This window comes from Setaria viridis, chromosome 9, assembly GCF_005286985.2.
Source record: "Setaria viridis chromosome 9, Setaria_viridis_v4.0, whole genome shotgun sequence".
Taxonomy (NCBI): domain Eukaryota; kingdom Viridiplantae; phylum Streptophyta; class Magnoliopsida; order Poales; family Poaceae; genus Setaria; species Setaria viridis.
The window spans coordinates 29,958,309-29,981,390 of NC_048271.2; the positions used below are offsets into that span (position 1 = coordinate 29,958,309).

Consider the following 23,082-nt stretch of genomic DNA (forward strand, 5'->3'; position numbering starts at 1 on the left):
GCTCTTTTTGGAGTTTGAAATAAAGCTTGAAATTTTATATACAAACTTAAGTTTCTGCCCAAATAAGAGTTTTAAAACTTTTTAATTCAAACAACTTTTGTTAAAGACACTTTGACTAATTCGGAGCGGAAGGGAGTTAAAAACAGCAATCCAAAATTGGTTTACTAAGGAACCCTAAAAGCCTCTCGAGTCCTGGAATTCGAGTTTTCCTTCATATTTGCAAGCTTTTATCTCACAAATTCCTATCTAAACTCAAGTCAGGGCCTGAATGAAAGTTGTAGTACCTAGAGTGTGTTCCAACTTTGTTACACAAACCCATGTCCAAATCGGGCCCGAACCTGTTCAAAACCCCGATCGAAGTGCGGTAAAACAGTCAACTCACCCCTAATACCTTAAAATCCTAAGTCTGGGATTCCAGATTTTTGGCTAACTTTGGCATGAAATATCTTCGAATCCTTTCACAATCTAAACCGACACCTTAAACGAAGTTCAAAGGACGTCCAGAGTTGTGCAAGTTTGTTTAAAGGAGTTTTGGAGGTTGTGTTAAAAAAAATTGGGAGAAAGATCTCCCCAAAGCTGGTCGGGCTGGCTGCCCGAAGGGAGCCTCGACGCCCGCGCGCCAGAGCACGTGTAACCCTTGCATTGCATTTTCGTGTAGAGTTAAATCTCGCCGACGGAACTTACGAGCTCCACCCGGCACCGGAAGAAGACCCCGTTGAGGAGCTTCACCCCTTCGAAGGAGAGTCCGAACCGGAGCAAGATCCCGAGGACCCACTAACTTTTCCTGAAGGCAAGCCCCGGTGCATGAATTCCTTGCTTTACTTTTATGCCACTTATTGATGCTTATGATTGTGCATTTACATTGGTAGGAGTTGATTGGAACCGTAGATACATGAACTTAGTACCTTGATTTGAATACTAGTTGCTAAGGTCGAGTAGTTGCAATGCTTAATAGGTCCGTGTAAAAGTCGAGTGATTTCCTGTCACTCGCGAGTTATAGGAGTTGAATGTTTCAGTTATGTCGCAACTATAAGGATGACGGACGGGGTCAGGCTTATGTTCCATACTTGGTGGATTGCCCCGTCTGTCTAAATGAAAATGGACTAAGGTCGAAACGTGTCGGCGTTCGTGATCAAGTGTTTGAAACTACTAATCTCATACCTAGTATGGGATGGGGAAGCCTAGTATGGGATGGGGAAGCCTAGTACCTGATTGAACTGGGACGTGGCATACCCTCCGGCTGTCCTTGGAACGTCGTTCCCATTGTGCATCATGTGGGTGCAAGTGCGGTCACAGTGCAGCAATAGGTCGGGACTGTGGAGCATTGCACGCCAAAGGCAGTTGGCCCTGACACGTGCCTAAGGGATCGATGGGGACGGCTGACAAATGAAGCGACCCTTTGTGGTGCGCGGATGTCATGAGATTAGGTTTGCCATGCATGGTTAATAAATTTGAATCGATTCATCTACCTCTCACAGTTTGGGACTACTTTATCGCTATTCTGCACTGAGTAAAGATGGAACATGATGATGATATTAATCTTGATGCTTGTTCTTTAATTGCTTGGACATCATGCTTGTTTAGTATAAGTTGCTAATCTATACTAGATAAAGAACGTAGAACATGAGCTAAAATGTTGAAAGTAAGGACTGACTTTAGACGCTTTTGGCAAAGAAAACCCAGAGCCAGAAAGCCTTGCATGTCTAGGTCTTGGTCGTGTTTTACCCCGACGGGTCAGTCTTGCTGAGTACTAGTTGCTCAGCCTTGTTGTGGCTAATCTTTTTTAGGTAATGTGAATAGTTTGGTTGCTGGTACCACTTGGCCTACCCAGCTCCCTCCAGGCTGGACAGTCGAGTGGGATCCCTCCTCGGACGGTGAAGGAAGGAATTTTTGATGTCATGATCGGCTCCGTCGTGTTGTCATGTATCGACGTTTAGCTTCCGCTGGTTTTATTTGACTTTCGAACCTCGCATTTCGGTCTGAATTTCAAAAACTCTGATGTAATAAAATGTTGAACTATGTTGTCGTGACGGAATGTTGTAACCTCTGTGCTACTCACCTTCGCGTGAGCGATACTTCTCGATCCTATTTATGTGGTTAATCGGATGAAAACCGACGGTCGACCAAGTTGACTTGCTTAAAGTGCATAATCGCGTGTCAGGCGATTTCAATGCATTTTAGTCAGGTTAATTTGGGCGGTTCCGCCACACCCTTCCCCCGTTCTGTTACCGTCGCTACTCGCTCACCGACCCCCGTCTGCGCACGTCGCAGCTGCCCACCGGAGCTAGGTCGCCGCTCGCCGAAGCTGCTCCCCTTTCCATCCGCCCCTGATTCCAAGTGCCTAGACACCATCCGCTAGGGTCTCCACCGCGAGCGCACCTCGCCCGCAAGGTGTCCGACCCGCTCCGGCTGCCGCGGCTGCCCGCCGGAGATTGGTCCATCCGCATCCCGATTACAAGCGCCCTCCCTCGACGCCCACGTGGCCACGCCTCCAGCTCCAGGGCTCCATCACCTCTCCTAAGTCCCAACCTCCTAATGGCGGCGCCTAGCGCCGCGACCACCCCTTCCCGCGGCGCCGCGCGGCAACAACCGGCACCCGCGGCACCGCGCCCTAGCCGGGGCGGCGCCCCGGCGAGGAGGCTCGAACTGCGCGCAAGCGTCTCACCTACCGTCACGGCCGACACGCCCGACGAGGCGGCCGCGGTGAGTGCCCTCTGACCTGCCCTGCCTCACTGATGCATTCCGTCGAGTAGGCGAAGAGGCCGCACGCTCCGCGGCAAGTAAACACGGTTTTGTTTTCAGGAACATCTGGTCGAACCGGCGCCAGAGACGAAGCTGAGCAAGCTGGCGTGTCCAATCTGCTACTACCCCTTCGTGAGCGTGAGCAATCCGTCAGGGTAAGCACTGACCTTCCGAATTTCGTCCCACCGCACCTTACCTGCCAATTGCTTATCGCGCAGCTTCCTGGTTTGACGGTTCGTTCCTTTCTAGAGATGCTACAAGCCTCGAGTGTTCTACCTGCAAAAAATTCTACCACATTAAGCAGGATTACTAGGACCTTACAGTGGCAGTTGGTTCGATTGAGTACTCGGAGTCCAAACCGGCAGCAACGAAAATATTCAGGTAATAAGAGGTTTGTTTCTTTCTTCTGGAATTCCATAGCCTGGTGAGTTTGGGTGAAACGAGGGGGGCTGAGTGAATTATAAGAGGAAATTGGCCTGCTGCAACTTGAAATTCTAGTGTTTCCAAACTGACATTATGGGCATGATTCACTGAATTCCTGTTTCAGATGGGCATGATTCACTTAACTTCTGCTTCAGGTCTTTGAGAATTGCAATTCTTGTAACAATTACTCCTACTAACTTACTGCTTAAACTGTGCCCCTAAGGCTCAAAAGCAGTAGTGCAAGTATTCTTGACTTCTTTGTGAAACCTTGGAACTGTTGCAACAGAGATTGTTCCTTTAACGTAGAGGCATAGGGACTGATCTAATAAAGGTTGCAAGTTGTTACTAGTATCAATATCTGCCAAGAACTGTTTCTCTTAAGAACTGAAGTATCTAGAATATGACTCTGCATTTGTCGATCAGTTCTACCGAGATTATTTCTTAGTACTTACAGATGGTTATCAAACAGGACTCCACTGGTATCATTTCTTTATGAGAGAGGATGGCACCAAAATTTAATATGGGGTGGTTTTCTGGGCCTAGAGAGAGAGGTCATACTGCTTAACTATGTTGTATGCATAAGGATGTTCAATTGCATTTGTTAACTGTCTGTTTCACAATCATCATGCTCAAGTGGGTTGTCGATCGGTACTTTATCTGGCAGTAAGCTGCAACTAAGTGTTGAAAAACATATGATCACTGTATTTTACTTAGACCTGAGAAGTTTCTTGGTTGGGCCAGGGTAAAAAAAAGAGGCCTTCTGATATCCAGGCTGTGCCCTCTGCATTTGTTGGGTTGTTGATGCTGAGCCACCTTCAGTTTCATGTGCGTTGGGTTTTGGCCAGGCTGCAACCTTGTCCCTTAGTAACCAAGCCTCTAATGTCATTCTTAGCTTGCCCCTAAAATTACAATCAAGCTTGAGCCAAGTTCAATTTCTTTAACAGCTTAGATTTACATTTAAAAAAGTATTGTGGCTGACATGCATCTGAAAGGAACTTGGATTCAGCAAACATATGTTTTTTGGCTGCCTGAATATTTTTGCCTGCTCTGAATATAAGCCATGACGTGTGTTTCTGAAACAAATTCATATTCACCTGCAGATGACATTGAACTTTCACCATCTCCGATCCATCAGGTGTCGCTGCGGGTGCAGTGGAACATGGAGCAGTAAGCGATGATGTGGCCACAGGACATAGTGACCAAATAATCCTAGGCTGCCGCCACAGCTCAACCAGTTCATAAATACTACCGTTATCTGCCTGCAGCTCCAATATTGCATTAGAGTATGCTTGACTTTTGTTTGCACTATGGAAGACATAACAAGCTCTCAGATGATGAAGTTGTATGCCAATCGTTGGCTAGATTGTAGGTTCAGGATCTTTAAATTGGCTCCTGCATGCTCAGTTCTATAGAGATTTTTTTTGTGTGTGGCATTCTGGCCTTGCAACAGCGAGAACTCTGTGATCCATGGTCAAATGTTTATCATTCCTCAGGAAAGTCTGTCCAGTATTCCAGTGCAGCGATTGCATGTACAAGACCTACTGGCTCTTTTCACTCCTAGTAATGATCACTAGGTGCTATAATTGATGTACAATTGTATTACTTGTGTCTGGGAGCGTGTGATGCTGAATCTAAGTTCCTATGTGCAAATGCATAATTATCTGTGATGCTACTACATTGAATCTAGGTTTCTATAATTTTTTTTTGTTAGCACACTACTATTTGCAACCACGTGTTATTCCTTTAAGGATAAAAAAAATACTACTTTCACACTAGATTGACGCAAATAGACGCATCTGAGAGCGTTCATGTCCTCGGGGCTCCCCTGCTTGGCAGCGAATATCATCTTGAGGTACGCCTTAGACGCCTTGAGCTTGAGGCTGAGGTTAAGCTGCCGCATAAACCTGAGCTTCCTGGACCATGACCTCCTCGACCCGGTGGTGGCCGCCACCGCGGCGTCCGCCGGGCCGGCCGCGTACTCCTGGAAGTACTCCTCGACGTTGAGCTCCCTGCTGACATAGCACGAGTTGGCCGGTGACGCGTTGCACGACTCGTACGGCGTCGCGGGGGCCGTGCGAAAGCCGAGGGCCTCCCTGCTGCCCTCGTCGCACGGCGCGCGGCCGTCGAGGAGCACCTCCACCATCCGGATGCGTGGGGGCAGGTGCAGCGGCACCAGCTTCCTCTCGCGAGGAAGGGGACGTTTGGTTTACTTTGCTTATTTTTAGCACGTATCACATCGAATGTTTAGATACTAATTATGAGTATTAAACGTAGACTATTTACAAAACCCATTACATAAGTGGAAGCTAAACGGCGAGACGAATCTATTAAGACTAATTAATCCATCATTAGCAAATGTTTACTGTAGCAACATATTGTCAAATCATGGACTAAGGCTTAATAGATTCGTCTCGCCGTTTAGCCTCCACTTATGTAATAGGTTTTCTAAATAGTCTACGTTTAATACTCCTAATTAGTATCTAAACATTCGATGTGATGGGTGCTAAAAATAAGCACATGTAACCAAACCAGGCCGAAATTGGAAAAGTGGGTGGGCCACTTGTGCGCGAGGAAAGGGCCGGAGGGGAGCGCTGCGTGAGTGGACGCGCAGGGTGGCTCGGTCAGGCGACAGACGTGCACGTGGGAGGAGCTCGGGTACGGAATTACTATTCGGTACCCTAGGTACCGAATAGCGTGTATATATATATATATATATATATATATATATATATATATATATATATATATATATATATATACACACGCTATTCGGCACCTCGGGTACCCGAACCCCGCCCACGCCGCGCGTCTCTCCTCCGATCGAACCACCCTGCATGTCCAGACACGCAGCGCTCCCCTCCAGCCCTTTCCTGGCGCGCGCAGGTGGCCGCTCGTCTCAGGTTCGATTCCTCAAAACTGCAACTGATTTTTTCCCCATTTTAACCTGCATCCACGCTCGCAGGTTGCCTGGTGGGCCTGAGCCTGATGCCTCATGCGCTGACCATTGGACATGTGAGTGACCTTGTTCGGAACCTTGAGTTTGCTCTTCTTAAAAAATGATCATAATTTTTTTCCGGTGGCAAGTAATGACATGTAGATGCAAATTTTTTGCGTCAATCTAGTGTTAAAGTAGTATTTTTTTATCCTGAAGGAATAACCCGTGGATGCAAATAGTAGTGTGCTAACAACTAGATTCAATGTAGTAGCATCACAGATAATTATGCATTTGCACATAGGAACCTGGATTCATCACGCTCCCGGACATAAGTAATACAATTGTACAACAATTATAGCACCTAGTGTTCATTACAAGGAGTAAAAAGAGCCAGTAGGTCTTGTACATGTCGCTGCACTGGAATACTGGATAGACTTTCCTGAGGAATGATAAGCATTTGACCATGAATCACAGAGTTCTCACTGTTGCAAGGCTAGAATGCCACACACAAAAAAAATCTCATCCCTTACGAATAAAAAACAAATAAAAAGATTGGAGAGGTCCATTGCTCATCACTTGCATTCAGAAATACAATCAACATGCACACTACGATTTTTCCATAATTCCAATCAAAAGAAGACCGTGCGTAGCGTTTTCAGCCACATGAACCAAAGGGCAACACCACATAACTTTCTAACACTACCAAGAACCAATATCTGAATCCTAGTCCAGTTTGCCTGTGCTGCTTGCAATCATTTCACCAATTTCTATGACTTTTGCATCTTCACCTCTAAATCTTTAGCAGCTGTGCCATTTCCGACTCCAGATTCTTGGCACGGATTGCAATCTGCTACACATGAACGCTTCACCACTCAGATTAGCAAAAAGTAGAAGTAAAACGAAAATAAAATCCCCATGATGCTCCTTCATATTGTGGCTGGTATACAGAGCTTGTACTAGAAAATATTCATAGATTTTCCATTAGCAACATGGAGCAGCTATTATTCCCTACTTTGATGTCTCTCACTTGTTCCAAGTTTAAAACATACATAATACTAGAAATACATGATCCATAACAATCATAGTTTAGGTGACCAGAATGTGGATAGCCATCTACGTGCAGTGGCTAAAAGCATAATTCAGTGAAGAATCTGAATTATTATTGGTCTAAAAATATAGCATCATTATGCATCTGAAGAATCTGAATACAAGTAGTTTCCCAGGAATTAAACCTAATCAGATATAGTTTACATCTCTAAAAGTGAACATGTTGAATACCTGAATTCTGAGCAGATACGCATCTTCACTCTTCACAAATAAAACTCATCAATCTGTTTAAAAAATGAACATGGTAATACTTCAAAGAACTTGACCTGAAGTTCTGGATAGGAGGTGCAGCAGAATATCCTCCTTGTGTGTCCCCAGACTACGCACAAGTGAGGGAGATAAAATTGAGAACAGAGAAATCAAGTATTGAATGAATCAACAATAAAAGTGTCCACACACTGCACACGAGTGATAATTTAGAATAATTTACGACTGCACACGAGTGAGAGAAACTGAGAGCAGAGAAATACGTAGTCTCGAATCATGTATTAAGTGCAGACAACAAAAAGCAGAGAGTAGCGAATCAGCGCCACTGCATGTTATGAGAACAAAGGCATGCTTGTTTATCCCATATATTCAGTAAGCACTGATCATTGTACACCTTTCTTTTAGATTACACATACATCTTTTCTAACATATTGGACAGTCGTAAATAAGGCAACATGCAAAAAAGTATTCTAAATCACATGGGCCAAGCAAGGCAGAAACCTGAACTCTACTTAGTATACAATGTACTCTGAGATCTGACAGAACCCTTGTTGAAGTCCACCCTAACCTTTTGTAAGTACACTCTATCAGTTAACTGGATAGTACAGACTCTTATCTAAAATGACTGGTCTCCATTGTGGTTGTGAAATAATTCTCAAATGGATATTAACCCACATCTACATCAAGCTTTTTTCTGTCTCCATCAGTGTGTTTTCTGATTAGCACATCTATAATTCAGAATAAGAGAAAGACATAACAATCCTGAATACACATGAGAGGATCATGGTGACCACCTCACCTGAATCCAAGGAGGGACACTACGGATTCAGTTGAGCATTTCAGAGAATGAAATTCAGGAACATGAAGTCCCAGTTGAGTACACATACATCTTATTTCTGCTCTTGTTGCTGACCTCCACTATGGAGTGACTAGAGAGCTCCCAGTTGAGAACTCCTGGCTGAACTTGCATCCTGATTTCGAAGGAGAAATATTGGATTGCATAGGTTGCTGGATCCATCTCAGGCAAAGACCAAACAAATGAACAGGAGCTGAAGTACAGTCTGGTAACAATGGGAAAGCACAAGGAACCAGTTAGATTCTACCTTAGAGCCTGGAGAAGTTTGCAAGAAGTTGTCCTGGCACTCAACACCTGGACATAGCCACAGGGGAGCTCTGTAGGCGGTGTTCGGGTCGGAGCTGGACAGGTATGGGCTTCGAGGCACATTGTCGGGCGTCTGTTTGTTGCCTGCAACTCGTTGGTTGGGGATAGGCGTCGGCAGCTGAACAGATACAGCAAAAATCCCATGTGTGAGCAGCCGATTGGAAGAAATCCCATAGAATCGGTGGGAGATTTGAAGGATTGAGCTAGACAACAATACCGATAGACAATGGTGGGGGTTCATGAGGAACTTGGAGGTGGAGACCCGTCTGCACATCACCACGCGTGCCCTTCCTCCTCCCGAATCGCTTCATCCCCAAGCTGATCTGAGCGGACAGGACCACGCCTGCCGATCAGAACCCACCGTCCAGTCCCGTGAGGCCGCATTCTTCCTTTATGGTGTTCAGGTGCCATCTCACCTGTAAGGTGTCCCAAGCAAAGTAACAGACCAGAACCTGAAATCCGTAACATCAGCCTGTAAATAAGATCCATGAACAATAGAGTGTTCATCAGCTGAACTGACGATGTAAATTATCTAAGTCAAACTACACAGGTCCAAAGGTATTTCCATGCACCAGAGATTTCTTATTTTAATGGCAAAACAAGGGATCCTTGAGAGTAAAATGGTTGGCGTATATATCAACTTGAATACCCAATCGAGCTTTACATGATTAAAATTGCTTTTGTGAGTTCTCATAGAGAGTCATCCAAGATTTTATTTGCTGTGGAATATAGTTGCATATATAAGCTTAAAAGAAGTTAGTTTACAAGGATACCCCACAGATAAGAAGCTTGTGACTACTAACCTCAACAAGAGCTGTCATGTTGGGACTCCTGCAAACACGAAGCATGTACTTGATGTCAACGTCCGGCAGCACGGCGGCAATCAGGAGAATCGCATCGGCACCTTTCGAATGTGCATAGTAGATTTGCCGGATGTCAATGATAAAATCCTTGCAAAGTAGAGGGCACTGCATTGGCACAACAACCATATCCACAGAGGCAAATTAAGTCAAAGTCAAGAGAGACAGAAGAAAATATTTCAATTCTTGAGACAATGCAAGCATGTTTGCATCGACTTACATTCACACCAGAATTGCGTATGGTCTCCAGATTCTCAAAGCTCCCCTAGAGGAACGTATATGCACAGGATCAGAAAATGTCAGAGAGCTGTAATAAAGAAATTCCATCAGTTGAAGAACAAGAAGCAAATGCCTGACCAGGAAGTGCTTCTCATCAGTCAGGATGCTCAAGCAGGCTGCGCCATTCTTCACGTAGGCTTGCGCGATCTCGACCTGTCAAGAATTTTGCAGAATCGCATTGGTCACTCACACACACAGTCAATCTTCGATTCAGAGATGGCAAGCAAGCTGCAGGGCGCAATGTTCCGCACAGCAGCTGTATCCAAATCCAAGAAGTCTCAGCCTATGGGTACAACTAACCGGGTTGAAGTGGTCCCTGCGGAGTCCCCTGGTGGGCGACGCCTTCTTGACCTCGGCGACGTGCGCGGGGAGCCCTCCGTTGCGGCGGTGCGCGGCGCCGAGGGCCACGGCGAAGTCCCTGGGCAGCGGCGCGCGCCGCGCGGACTCGGCCACCCTGTGGAGCGGCGCCCGGGCCTTTCGCTGCGAGACCTCGACCTCCTTGTCCCAGACGACCTGCTCGAGGACGTCCGCGGGACGACCCTGTCGGCGCCGATGCCCTCGGATGGGTAGCTCGGGCGGCAGCGGCGGCGGACCCGGATGCCCTGCGCGGCGGCGATGGCGTTGACGGACTTCCCGCTCTCCCACTGCACCACCTCCGCACAATTGAACATCTCCGGCGGGCGGCGACCTAGCTCCGGCGGGCAGCTGCGACGTGCGGAGATGGGGGTCGGCGAGCGAGCGGCGATGACAACGGAATGGGGGAAGGCGGAAGACGGAACTGAACGGACGGACGTGCGCCCAAGATCTAAATCCGTTTCGGGGTCAAACAACCATGAGAAAAAGAAAACCCCGAAGAAAAAAAAACCGAGGATGTGGTCCGACGACGCAGGTTTGACGATGGGCTCGGGTACGGAATAAATATATAGTGTATATATATATATATATATATATATATATATATATATATATATATATATATATATGTATGTATGTATATATATATATATACACTATATATATATATATATATATGTATGTATATATATATATATGCCTCCGCTATTCGGTCCCCAGGGTACAGAATAAGCTATTCTGTACCCGAGTCCCTCCACGCACCGGCCTCCCGCGCGTCTCTTTTTTTTTCCCGTGCGTTTCATGTTTGCATCTGGAACTGCAGTTTCCAATTCCGCCGCCGTATGCCCAGGGGAGGACGACGCCGCTGTCCCGCTGGAAGCAACACCCAGAGGACGGCGACGCCGCGACCCCTGGGGTGGTTCCGCGCAGACGAGCAACGACGGCCATGTTGTCCTCGTGTTCTACGAAGAAGACGTAGACGCCTAGGGGCTCCCGCAGATTTCGGAGGTGGGCAGCGGACGGCATCCTCATCAACGAAGGGCTGCTGTGCATTCAGTTTGGTCAGTCAAACAGCCACTTTCATACAGCCACTTTCCAAACTTTGAGATGTAATTCAAATATTCAAACCGAATTTGTCTTGACAAAGAGCTACTTTCAATTGTTGACTATGTATCATAGATCCCATTTTGCATGTTGATGCCCATCATTTACATATAGAGTGCATCAAAATCTTGAGCCAACGTCAGACCAATGTTCACTGTCTTGAGAGTCGGACTCCAGGGTTCAGACTACTGAAAGTGAAAGAGATAGCCCATGCATCAGGTTGTAGTTGCAGTTTGAACGTACAAGTTCAGTATGCAACAGTATGCAGGTAGTATTATCCAATGTTCATTGTCTTAATGTACGGTCTTCAGAGTGGGAATGGTCATTGCCATTCAGTTTAGACAATGAACTCTAGATAGTGCAACTTCCAAGCTTTGAGCTCCAAACATTTTTTTTTCCAGATGGTTGTTGTGTCATTGAATATTTGTACAAACTCTGAATCAGGTTGTAGTTGCAGTTTGAACGTACAAGTTCAGTATGCAACAGTATGCAGGTAGTATTGTCCAATGTTCACTGTCTTAATGTACGGTCTTCAGAGTGGGAATGGTCATTGCCATTCAGTTTAGACAATGAACTCTAGACAGTGCAACTTCCAAGCTTTGAGCTCCAAACAATTTTTTTTTTCAGATGGTTGTTGTGTCATTGAATATTTGTACAAACTTTGAATCGGCGAAATACAGTTCTCTAATGGATATGCAATGTGTTGTTACCTTTCAGACCACCTTGCCAGTGATGGGTTGTCGGAGGATATTGTTTGAAGAAGCAGGGCCGTCCGCGCCGAGTAGGGACTCTGCGGATAGCCCTTCACCGAAAAGGCTGGAGATGAACGACATGAGAGTCGCCGTCGACGTGAGAAATACAGAAGTGCCGGAAAGGTCACTGCCACGATCTGAACCGTCCCAGCCGGGAGAACGAGACACTATTGACTCCTGCATCAAAGTTCCGGAGATGTTGGAGAGCTCCAGCACTGGATTTCGAACTCCGCCCACACAGATAGGTTGCCAGCAAGGGAGTAATGAGGATCAAACCATTACAATGGGAAGACATGTTGTTGTCTTCTTGCCTCTGGATACTTTGAATGCAAACCAGATGATTGCTAGTGAAGAAGAAATTCCACCACAAACACACGTAAGTGATGCATGATAAATCTTTGTTTGAATTGTACAAAGCAGTTATAAGCACAGTTAAAAAGCACAAATGCATGAGAGTAGTTAGTGAAAATATATATTATGTCATATCTTTAAGGCTGTGATGATAATTGAATTTTCTACGCAAATATTGATTCATATGACGGTGCATTAGTATATGATGTTAATTGAAATTAATGTTATTTGAAGCAGAATGAAAGCATGGATCCAAATATGATAGCCAGAGAAGGGATGTCATTCCACACGGAAGCTGAAGCAAAGGCGTTCTACATGAGATATGCACAACTGGCCGGGTTCGGCGTGAAAATGTGCAACAAGAAAAAATTCTCTAGAGTGATGAGGTGTAGCTGTGAAGGAAAAGGAGATTTTTATAAAGGTGATGAGGCTCTGCGAGTACGGAACAAGACAACAATGAAGACGAAGTGCAAAGATCATCTGAAGTTTACGAGAGTGTATGACAGTGAAGGCAACGAAGTAGATATGATTATAGAAAATGCAAACCTATTTCACAACCACCTATTGCATATGCCTTTGAAAACCAAGAAAATGAGGTCACACAAGAGCACGGAACCAGTACTTTATCAAATAATTGATGAATTGCAGGAAGTCGGTGTGAGTACGCAAAGTATAAAGAATGTATTGCAAAATATGCATGGGTGCAGAGCTTGTTCCGTTAACATCGCGGGACATAGAGAACAGGTAAAAGAACCTCACACAGTTTGTTATTCCTGAATAGTAAGGTTCATGCCAAGCTAAAGTATATGATCATTGGTGTCGTTAATGAAATGTACTTACAATTTAGAAGGATAAAATGTTGAGTTTTTTAACCTGTTTTACAGGAAGGCCACTAATGTACGGGAAGAACACGCAGATGACATAAACAAGCTTATTGAATTCTTCAAGGATTGTGAGGCTCAAAACCCGCAGTTCCGATAGGAACCCAAGCTGGACTTTGAAGGTGTTATACACAGTTTATTCTGGAGTTATGCAAGCATGCAGGGCGATTATGCAGATTTTGATGATGCAATGAGCTTTGACACAACTCATAAGACTAACATTTATGAGAAGCCACTAGCAATGTTTGTTGGATCAAACCACCATCTACAGAATACATTGTTTGGATGTGCATTGGTAGGAGATGAAACAGCTGAAACTTTTGAATGGGTGTTCAAAGCATTCAAAAAGTGCATGGGACAAAGTAGAACAAGGTGTATCCTCACAGGTAATATGTTCATCATTGATGTTTATGATAAAAATATTTGATACATGAGCATATACAACAATTTAGAGCAATTAAAGAACTAACAATGATGAATTTGCATCTTGTGGTAGACCAAGACCAGGCAATGGGAGTGGCGATTGCCAAAGAGTTCCCAGGGGTTGTTCATAAGATCTGCAGATGGCATGTGGTGAACAAGCACATGCCACATCTAAACAACCTCTTTGGGATGTATGCGAAGAAAAATTTCAAGGACAAATTTTATTCTGTGCTAAACCACCCACTCACCCCTGTGGAGTTTGAGGCCGCTTGGCAGGAACTATTGGATGAGTTCGACCTACAAAAGGATAGCACTTTAGATAGCCTTTACTGCCAGCGAGAACTGTATGTGCCGGCATATTTCAAAGACCAATATTGTGGCCGGATGGCATCGACACAGAGAAGCGAGAGCTCAAATTTTGTTATGAAGAAGTGTTTTGTTGACAAGCACACGGCTTTGCACAGGTTCGCCAAAAATGCTTGACTTCATGCATTCACGTAAGATGAAGGAGTCTGAAGAGTCGTACCATGGAACGGTAATGTAACCAGCGTGTCAATTCATATTTATGGAGTGCGTGTATAAACACCATTTCCCTTAACTAACTGTTGCACTTGTACTGTGACAGAGCAAAAGGCTCACAAGAAGCAAGTGGCCATTTGAAATACAGGTTTCAAGAATTTATACTAGATATGTGTTCAAAGACTTTGAAAAGAAGATGATCGATTGCACGGCTTTCGATATAGAAGACAATCCAATAGAGGGTGAAACATGCTATCTGGTAACTCACACAAATAGGTCTTCTAAAATATCTTGGGGGCAGCACCAGTTCAAAGTACGTGCAAACAAAGAAAATGGCGAGTTTCATTGCGAGTGCAAGGAGTGGCAGCATACAGGTACATGATAAAACTGTTACAATATTTATAGCGTACATCCCAATTTCTTATTAACAGTACATATACTCTCTTGGTTGTTTAGGTTTGTTCTGCGTGCACTTGTTGAGAGCCTTCATGAGAATCTAGCTAAATAGTATACCACAACATTACATTCTCCGTAGATACACAAAATATGCACAGCAGGAGTTGGGATTCGACAGGAATGACAAGCTCCTAGTTGGGGCTGATGGAGTCACACAGTTGTACAGAATCAAAGATCTAACGTCCCTAGCAATGGCTGCAGTCAAGTCTGGGAGCATGTCGCGCGCTGCGCACATTAGAACGAGAGAGGTGTTGGCAAAGCTTGACAAAGATAACAAAGAAATACCCCCTAACATCGGGCCAAGCACAACAAACATGCACCAAGAATCACCTGGAGAGGTAAAAATTCTAAAATGTTGCATGAAGTGTATGTTGCATGGCAAGGCACTTAACCGCATACATATGGGTTTGATTTTGCAGGAGTTATCAGATTGTAGTGAAAGTGATGATGGCTATGGTGACAACACAAATGATGAACAATTGGCGAAAAGGGTTACCCAGGTAGGCTTGTATCATGATACAGGTGTATGCGAGTTAACACACTAGGAAAAAAGATTTGCAAAATAACAATGACGCAATGTGAAGCAGGAATTGGGACAAGCGAACGTGGATGGAAATGAAGCCAGAGAGAGTATAAAGGGAAAAATGGTTCTTGCAACAAATCTGGTATGATTTGTAATGGAAGTAGTTTAAATACGGGAAAGACACAAGTTAACTTGCATATCAGCAAGAAATATTAAAAGAGATGTGTTAATTGTATTTCAGGATGCTTTTGGCGGAGACTTTGTGCGCAACGAGGTTGTGCTAACCAACCAAACAGACATGACAACTAAAGATGCAAGAGTGCATGAAGGATGTGCAACCCACAGTGGCGAGGTTAGAAGAATGAGTTTGGAAATAATTAATGCCATCACCATTGTTGCATTGAATTTAAAGTTTGTGCAATAATCTTTGCAGTATCATGCCAATGATGATAGACTGATCAGCCGAGTCCCACCTACGAGAGCCAAGACTAAAGGGCGGAGCATACCACCATCTGAAAAGAAGGAAATTACGTTGGGAGCCAAAGGTGTGAAAAAGGGCACAAGGAAATGCAGTATTTGTGGGTACTACGCAACACATAACGCGAGAACATGTCCCAAACTCCAGCATAACAAAGAGCGCTTGGAAGTATTGAAGAACAGAATGAGAGGCAAGCCACGAGGAGCACAACATAAGAGTAGTGCCAGCCAGCATGATAGTGGAGGAGAAGAGCATAACATAGGGTGACAGCAGGACACAAAGAAGTGCCAAGAAAATAAATATATTGATTACGAGAGCAATGACGAGCAGTTTAAGGACACGGATATGGAAGGGTGAGGACCAGATACGCGTTGTACATAAATTTAAATATTTTTTGTCAACAGTGTATTCCAGTCTTTGTTGTCTACACATTTAAATAATTCAATGTTATCCGTTTGGGCATCATGACAACTACTCAGCTAGGTAATGTTTGTATGTTTGGTTCGGACAAGGTTTTGTTTTTATTTTTCGGTGTGTTTGTATGCGTGTGATGATTTATGAATGTAACCAGACTAAGGTAGAAAAAAGGAAGCTCCAACCGAATCCTTGAAAAAAAATATCTGTGTGTCCTTCTCAACGCCCTCACAACCACCAAGTGCGATTGTAAACAGCTTGAATTTTTCTATGTGCAGCTGTTGTGTGTGTGAACGAGAAGCAGTCAAATAAGGATGCAAGAGGAAAAAACGGACCGGCGATTTGAGGCCTCGGCCAAACTCTATGCAGCGCAGGTTAAATTGAACCTTCAAGAAACTTGCAAAAGGCTTGGTCTGTGATCACCAGTGGATATGCACCATGCAGCACGGAGACTATGGGAAGTTTTTTTTCATGCACATGCAATGGAAAGCAATCTCTGAAACCGTGCATGCATGGTGATTAAGGAAAGGCTGGAAATGGATGGAACAAAAATTCTTGGTATGTCTCCGTGCATGCATGCCTTAATAGAAGAAGCTGTTTGTAGTGAAAAAAAGATTGTGAGGCTAGCCGCATTCATTGCATGCCTAGCATGCCTTAAACCCCGCTTAAGTGTTGACCTAGATTAAATAGTTTTTGCGGGATTCGTCCAGTGCTCATTGTATATAAAAGGGCATTGGATGTCTTTGTAATATATAGGGAACATTGCCAGTAGTAGTTCCTCTGAGCACGCCTCCGTGTGCAACGATGCCTAAGCGTAGAGACATGTCTTTTGAAGAATACTGGGATCATTATCGGCAACGAGCGGTCTTGAAGGATGTTCCAGACATTTGTGAAAGTAGTGAAAAAACAAAAGAAGAAGGCGGCAAAGGAAAGGTAATCAAGAAGAAAGAGAATAAGGTCAGGTGTATTTACTCGGAATAATGTTTTTGTTCAGTAATTTTATTTACTAGATGTCACATATGTAATTATCAAATGTATCATTGAATAGGAAGTGGCAAAGCCCATAGAAAAACAGACTTCGTTCCAAAAGGAACACGACAAATTTATGAGCGATATAGTATTCGAGGAGATGTGCCTTGTGGAAGGGGAGCTTCCGGACAAACTAGCGAGGAATGGGACAACAGAAGGCGAGATTAGCACGGTGAGTTTTGAGTATTTGAAAAGAATATGAAGGACAATAGAAAAAGATTATTATATTGAAGAATTATCATAGTGTGGTATAATACATTTGAAGAATTAACAGGAGAAACTGAACATTGGGTAACACTCATATGCAATAGCAGCTTCCTTTCAATGAATCAGTTTTGTTTCTCCGAATATCTATGCTGCTTAGAGGCGTAGAGATGTTTCTGTCCGTCCCTACCTCCCTCAATGTGCTAAGAGACAAAGTCAGTATTACCTATAATCGAGCTCTTGTTTTACTGTGGAAATCTTTGGCGTAATTTTCTATAGAGTAACAAAGCATCACACACACGGCAAGTAAAAGGCGTATATCCACAAATATGGCACTTCGGATATACGACAAAAAGGATGAAACTTTGTGCTACATTACTGTCCCATTTCCATTGCCGTAGCAACATGAAACAAACGATCAGTTTATAATATACAAAAGACTAGCAATAGCGATAGGAAAGCTAGACGCAGCGGCCTCATAAGAGAGGCATACATGCTTAAAACAGAACAAAGAGATGCGTCGGGACTGTCGCAGCAGCATTAATACACATCAAAAATGAGGTATTCACATGTCAGTCACAAAACTAAGCATTGTTCATATATGAATCATGAGAATGTACAATATGCACAGCTACAAAAGAATAAAAAATTAAATAGTAAAGGGTTGTAATGAACAAAAAAAAACTAATAGAAAAAAGGGTGATGATCATCTCGACGGTACTGAAGGATTTCGTCGGGCAGCGCCACAACCTTGTTCTGCTTATGAAAAGTGAGGTAATACAAGGTTTCAGCACACAACTCTTTTGATCGTTCCTGAAATTAAAGACATATAGCCATGAAAAGTAAGAAACTGCATGCGAAAGGGTAGAGTCTTGGGAAAAGACTTACAGCAGCGATGCTAGTGTGTAGTGAGCCATGGCCATCACCATCATAGAACTCGAGAAACTTCATGGCAAAGAATGCACTGTCCGACGTGGCCTTCTGGATGGGACCTTGACCGGGACATGTCTCCAGTTCTTGAATGATTTAAATTTGAGAGGTGTAGCAATGGAGAGAGCATCACTTAGTCGGTGCATGATTTTTTTTCCCAAATTCCAAATGATACTTGTCCCAATTGTTGTCAGACTCAGGGGTGTACAACATTGAGTCAAGCACATCAATCCGTGATTGGCCAAAGTTAACGCAATAAACAGACCAATGGTGCTGATGTAGAACTGGTAGAAGAATCTACACAGTGTGTAAAAAGAAGAATTGACTTATTTTTACGAAAATATAATAACAATGACTTATCTACTTAACTAAATTCACGAGTACAACATATGCAGAAGCTACTCAAACACATAATTATGAAACCAGCAAACTCATGGCCAGATTGGAGGACCAGAAAAAAATGGACAAAAGCTAACAAAAAAAAAATAGTAGATGTACCATCTTTGTCTTCTTCAAGTCTGTGAAAGGAAGACAACGTTGGATGGCTGTCACTGCTGCAAACTGGCTATATTTGGGTTCGGAGCTGTCCCTTTTGTGCCACTCAACATTGAGAATTGCCTTCAAGAAAAGAAATGCCATGGAATAAAAAAAAGTACGAAAGAATGGAAAAATTTTAATAAATCTAGTGTCAAAGAATGGCAAAATAAAAGCTTACTGAGAGGTCAGCATCAAAAAAAATTATGTAGCCATGGCACTCGGGTCTGATCCAATAATCATCATAGCTAAGACATTTGACAAATCCTGTGATAAAAGTTGAGTCTGGGATTGCACCATCGGCAAATGATTGTGCAATCATGTCACAAGTTAAAGGGGTGCTACCAAACTGGATCACCAGCATGCTATGGATATTACAATCAGCAAATGGAGAAATAGAAAGTTTGGCTATTATAAGATTTAGAAATGGACAAAAGCTAACCTTTTCAATGTGGAGTCATCAGCGCACATGTGTCCAAAGAGACTCATTGCTGCGTCCACATTGGGTGCAGGACGGGACATAATTCCATACTTGAAGGGTGAAGAATATTTAGCAGGCTTCCGTGTCATGCGTTTCCCTGTTCTCTGTTCTGACACATGTAAAGTGCCTGACACCATGTTATTTTGATCCTTTGAAAAGGTCAAAATAACATGTAGTTGGAAAATAATTAGCTGGAAGGATTGCAACTCGAATCGAATGGAGTGGGTGGTAATCGTGTCCAGTTAAACATACAGTTTTGGCCTGGTCTTCAAATTGGGTAGTGCGTGATGAAGGGAGAGTATGCATATGATTTGATTGCTCTTCACAATAGATGGCATCAATGAGATTGTTGATTCTATTCATATCATGGTTGCTGTCAGGCAAACTAGAAGAGGGGATATATGATCTGAAAAATTAATTTCATGAATACAACGTTAAGCAAGAACATAAATGACTCCTAAACAATTAAAGGCTGAGCATATGGGTAACAATCCTGACAGCTGCATATTGTAATGTAAGCCTGGATACAACCTGGAAAAGAGATAAAGAGAAAATTCAGACTACATAGTGCTAACCTGAGCAAGTAGTAGTACGTGCATGGTCATCCCTCCAAGCTTCTTGATGAGGTTTAGTGCAAGGTGTAGTGCCACCAGTTTTAGATGTGGCGGGATCTGTGACCAAGATTTCCAAAATAACTGCTGTTAAGCTTTTATGGTAAAGGGTCATTACCGAGCATTTTGCTTGTTGTAGTATGCGATAGGCAGTACCTGTGGTGTATGAGTTTTGGCCGTTGCCATCCCTTAATACGTCATCTCTGTAGCAAGAACTTGGGGTCCTGAAAACACCACCGTTTCCATGCTCGAATAGTTGATCTACAGAAAGTAATGTACAGAAAAATAAGTTGAAACTTTCAGGAGCAATTTGATTAGGAATTGAAAAAAAGTACATAATCAGAATGGATTGTGGGGATCGATGTGTGCCACCGTTGTGAGGATCGACAAAGTCCTCTTCGATGCCTGAGTTGTTCCTCCGTGAAGTCTCCCCAATATTGTTAGGATCAGAAGCCGACCTCTGGGCAGCAATAATGTGACGACAGACCCCGAAATCTCCCGAGTTAATCTTAATCTGAGCCCCTGATCACCTGTCTTAGTTTTCCAAGCCTAAGTGTTCAACCTCCTGATCGGTCCCGACCCCTGAGACCCGACCCCTCTCTGCTGGCCTCCAGTTCCGACCCCGCCGACCCCAACTCACCCGCCGGATCTTTCTGAGTCATCCCCCAACACCTCCCTTCAGTCTGACCGGTGGACCCACGAGATCTTTTCCCCCAGATCTTCCGCGACAGGCGCACTCGAGTTGCATGCCCGCTTTAGAGTTCCCCCGCCGCGTGGCTCAACTCCTCCGATGCCCGCCGCTCCGCCTCGTCTCTGGCCCGCGACCGAATGGATTCTTGCGCCCTCCTCCCCAATCGCAGCGGAAGCCCCTCTGCAACCTTTCTGCAGCACCTCGCCGCCCGCGCCCATCATCACATCGCCAGATCCCGGCCGTAGAGCCCGATGTCGCCCATCTTTTCCGTCACCTCGCCACAGTCGCGCCGCCTGGTCTTCGCTACGCGACGATTCCTCCTCCGCCAACCCCGACCACGGCAGCGACAGCTCCTTTTCCCGCCCTGTCAGAAGCCGCCCGACAATCTGTTGCTCCGCGCTCGCCCGCGCGCCCGCAGCCACCTGTCTTCTCACCTGTGCGCCCTCGTTCCTAGCGCCGTTATCCGGGTCACTTCCATCAGCTCCACCGCACGACGACACCCGCCTCCGCCAAATCTCAACCACCGGCAAACCCGCGCCTACGCCGCCCTGACGCCAGAACCCAATGACCGCTGGCGTCATCCCCGAAGTCCTGCTCCACCGCCCTCGTCGCTCAATCGCCGCCCGGGCAGAGTACTCCATTGCTTCTTCCCCGACCTTCGCGCCGCTCCCCTTCTCACTCCCGCGCTGCTATAAAAGGGAATGCACGAGCCCCGCCGGAGTCCCCTTCGCCATTGCTACCCTCCCGCCATTCCTCTTGCTCCCTGTTCGAGCTCCCAGCGCCACCACACTAAGTCCCTGAGGAACTCTCCTCTCCACTCCACACCGTTTTCCCCAATCCGCCCAGCCGCTTGCTCCTCCGTGCTACGTAAGAGCTTACTTGTGATCCACAAGAAGCACCGCTGCCGCTTGAGCACCGCCGGACATCGCCGCTGCAAGCCTTAGTGTTCCAGTTCCTCCGCCCGAACCTGCTCTTCCCGACCCCAAGCTTTCCTTGTAAGACGAAGGTAAGCTGCTGACCCCTTTTTCCGCCTCGTCCGACCCTTCCATCCGCCCGACCCCTTTTTCCGTCTCGCCCGACCCTGTCTGTTCTGCCGACCCTTTTCCGCTTCGCCCGACCCCTCTTATCCGCCCAACCCCGGTTCCATCTCGTCCGACCCTATCTGTTCCGCCGACCCTTCTCCGCCTCGCTCGAGGACTCGGCTGTGTCTTTTTCTTTGAACCGAGGGTGCATGTGTAAAAACTTGGGGACCTTTCAGCGTTGAGTCTGAGGACCCCTAGCACAGCTATTCCTCTAGTTAAGGATCCGATCCTAAGTCCCTTTCCTTCGACCCTTACCTCTTGATCTCCACCAACTCCTTTGAACCTCCCCACCCTCCTGTTATTTGTCGCAAGTTTCTGGGCTCATACTTGCAAGTGTTGCTGTTGAAATAACCGTCTATGCTAACTCTGGCATTTCATTTCGTGTAGAGCTGCGTCTCGCCGACGGTGTCTACGAGCTGCACCCGGCGCTAGAAGACGACGGTGTAGCCGAGCTCCTGCCCCCAGAAGCCGAAGCTGCCCCAGAAGTCGACGGTGCATGCCAAGGGAAGTTTGGACCTGACACGCGCCTAGGAATTGATGGGGACGGCTGACACAGGAAGCGGCCCTTGTAGTGCACGGATGTTGTGAGATTAGGTTCGCCATGCATGGTTAAGAAACTCGAATCCATTCGTCTGCCTCTCACAGTTTGAGACTGCTTGATCGCTATGTCACCCTGAGTAAATAAGGAATCTGATGATGACATGGTTTTGTTGATGATATATATACCTTTGGTTGGTTCTATGATTGCTTAGAATAGGTTGCAAACTTAGACCGGATAATGAACTTAGAACCGGAGCTAAAACTTGAAAGTAGGGTTACACCTAGTGATTTTGGCAAACAAACCCCTCAGCCAAAAAGCCTTGCATGTCTAAAAGAGGTAGTTTAGCGCGCTCCCTTTCGGTTAAGTCTTGTTGAGCTTAGTAGCTCAGCCTTGTTGTGGCTTTTCTTTTTCAGGTGAAGTTGCTGCTCCCAAGCCTTCTTCCGCTGGCACTTGGCCGCCCCAGCTCCCTCCGGGTTGGACGGTCGAGTGGGATCCCTCCTGGGACGGCGAGGAGAGGGATGAGTGATGTCCCGGTTGGCCTCACCAGGGATGTCCGACCCCGACGTTTTGCTTCCGCTAGTGTTTTACCTTCGGTTGTTTTCTTTTGAAACCTTGTAAAACTCTGATGATTTGTTTTTCTGGCCGAACTAAATGGTTAAGTTGTTTAACTCGGTGGACTTGTTGTATTCTCTGGAACCACTCACCTTCGTGTGAGTTTGCTAACTCGATCCTGTTCACGTGGTTAATCGGATGAAATCCGACGGCACTTCGTGTTAACTTGGCTTAGGCATGGGTGTCGCATGTTAGGCGACTTAACCCTGTTTAATCAAGTCAATCTGAAGTGGATCCGCCACAGCTGGTACCAGAGCCGGTTTAGCAATACAAAGAACACAACAAGCCCTAACACTTCTTTGAAAAGATAAAAGTTGCAAGAAACTCTTTGAAAAATCTCGTACGATCGTTAAGGATGACTTTAGTACGAGAGGCCCTAGGGGATTTTGGGGTTGTT

General features: G+C 45.2%; 1 long non-coding RNA gene and 1 pseudogene across 2 annotated transcripts; one reads left to right on the forward strand and one right to left on the reverse strand.

Annotated features, from left to right (window-relative positions):
• The first annotated feature begins 2,188 nt into the window (after positions 1–2,188).
• On the forward strand, positions 2,189–4,767 carry LOC140221469 (uncharacterized). 2 transcript variants are annotated; one of them, XR_011897262.1, is made up of 4 exons: positions 2,189–2,703; positions 2,803–2,897; positions 2,992–3,123; positions 4,266–4,767. It is a non-coding gene; the product is annotated as an uncharacterized lncRNA (long non-coding RNA). The 2 variants fall into 2 exon arrangements; XR_011897261.1 differs by having other exon boundaries at positions 2,200–2,897.
• A 1,866-nt stretch (positions 4,768–6,633) lies between these two features.
• On the reverse strand, positions 6,634–10,599 carry LOC117839011 (indole-3-glycerol phosphate synthase, chloroplastic-like; annotated as a pseudogene).
• Between the last annotated feature and the right edge of the window lie 12,483 nt (positions 10,600–23,082).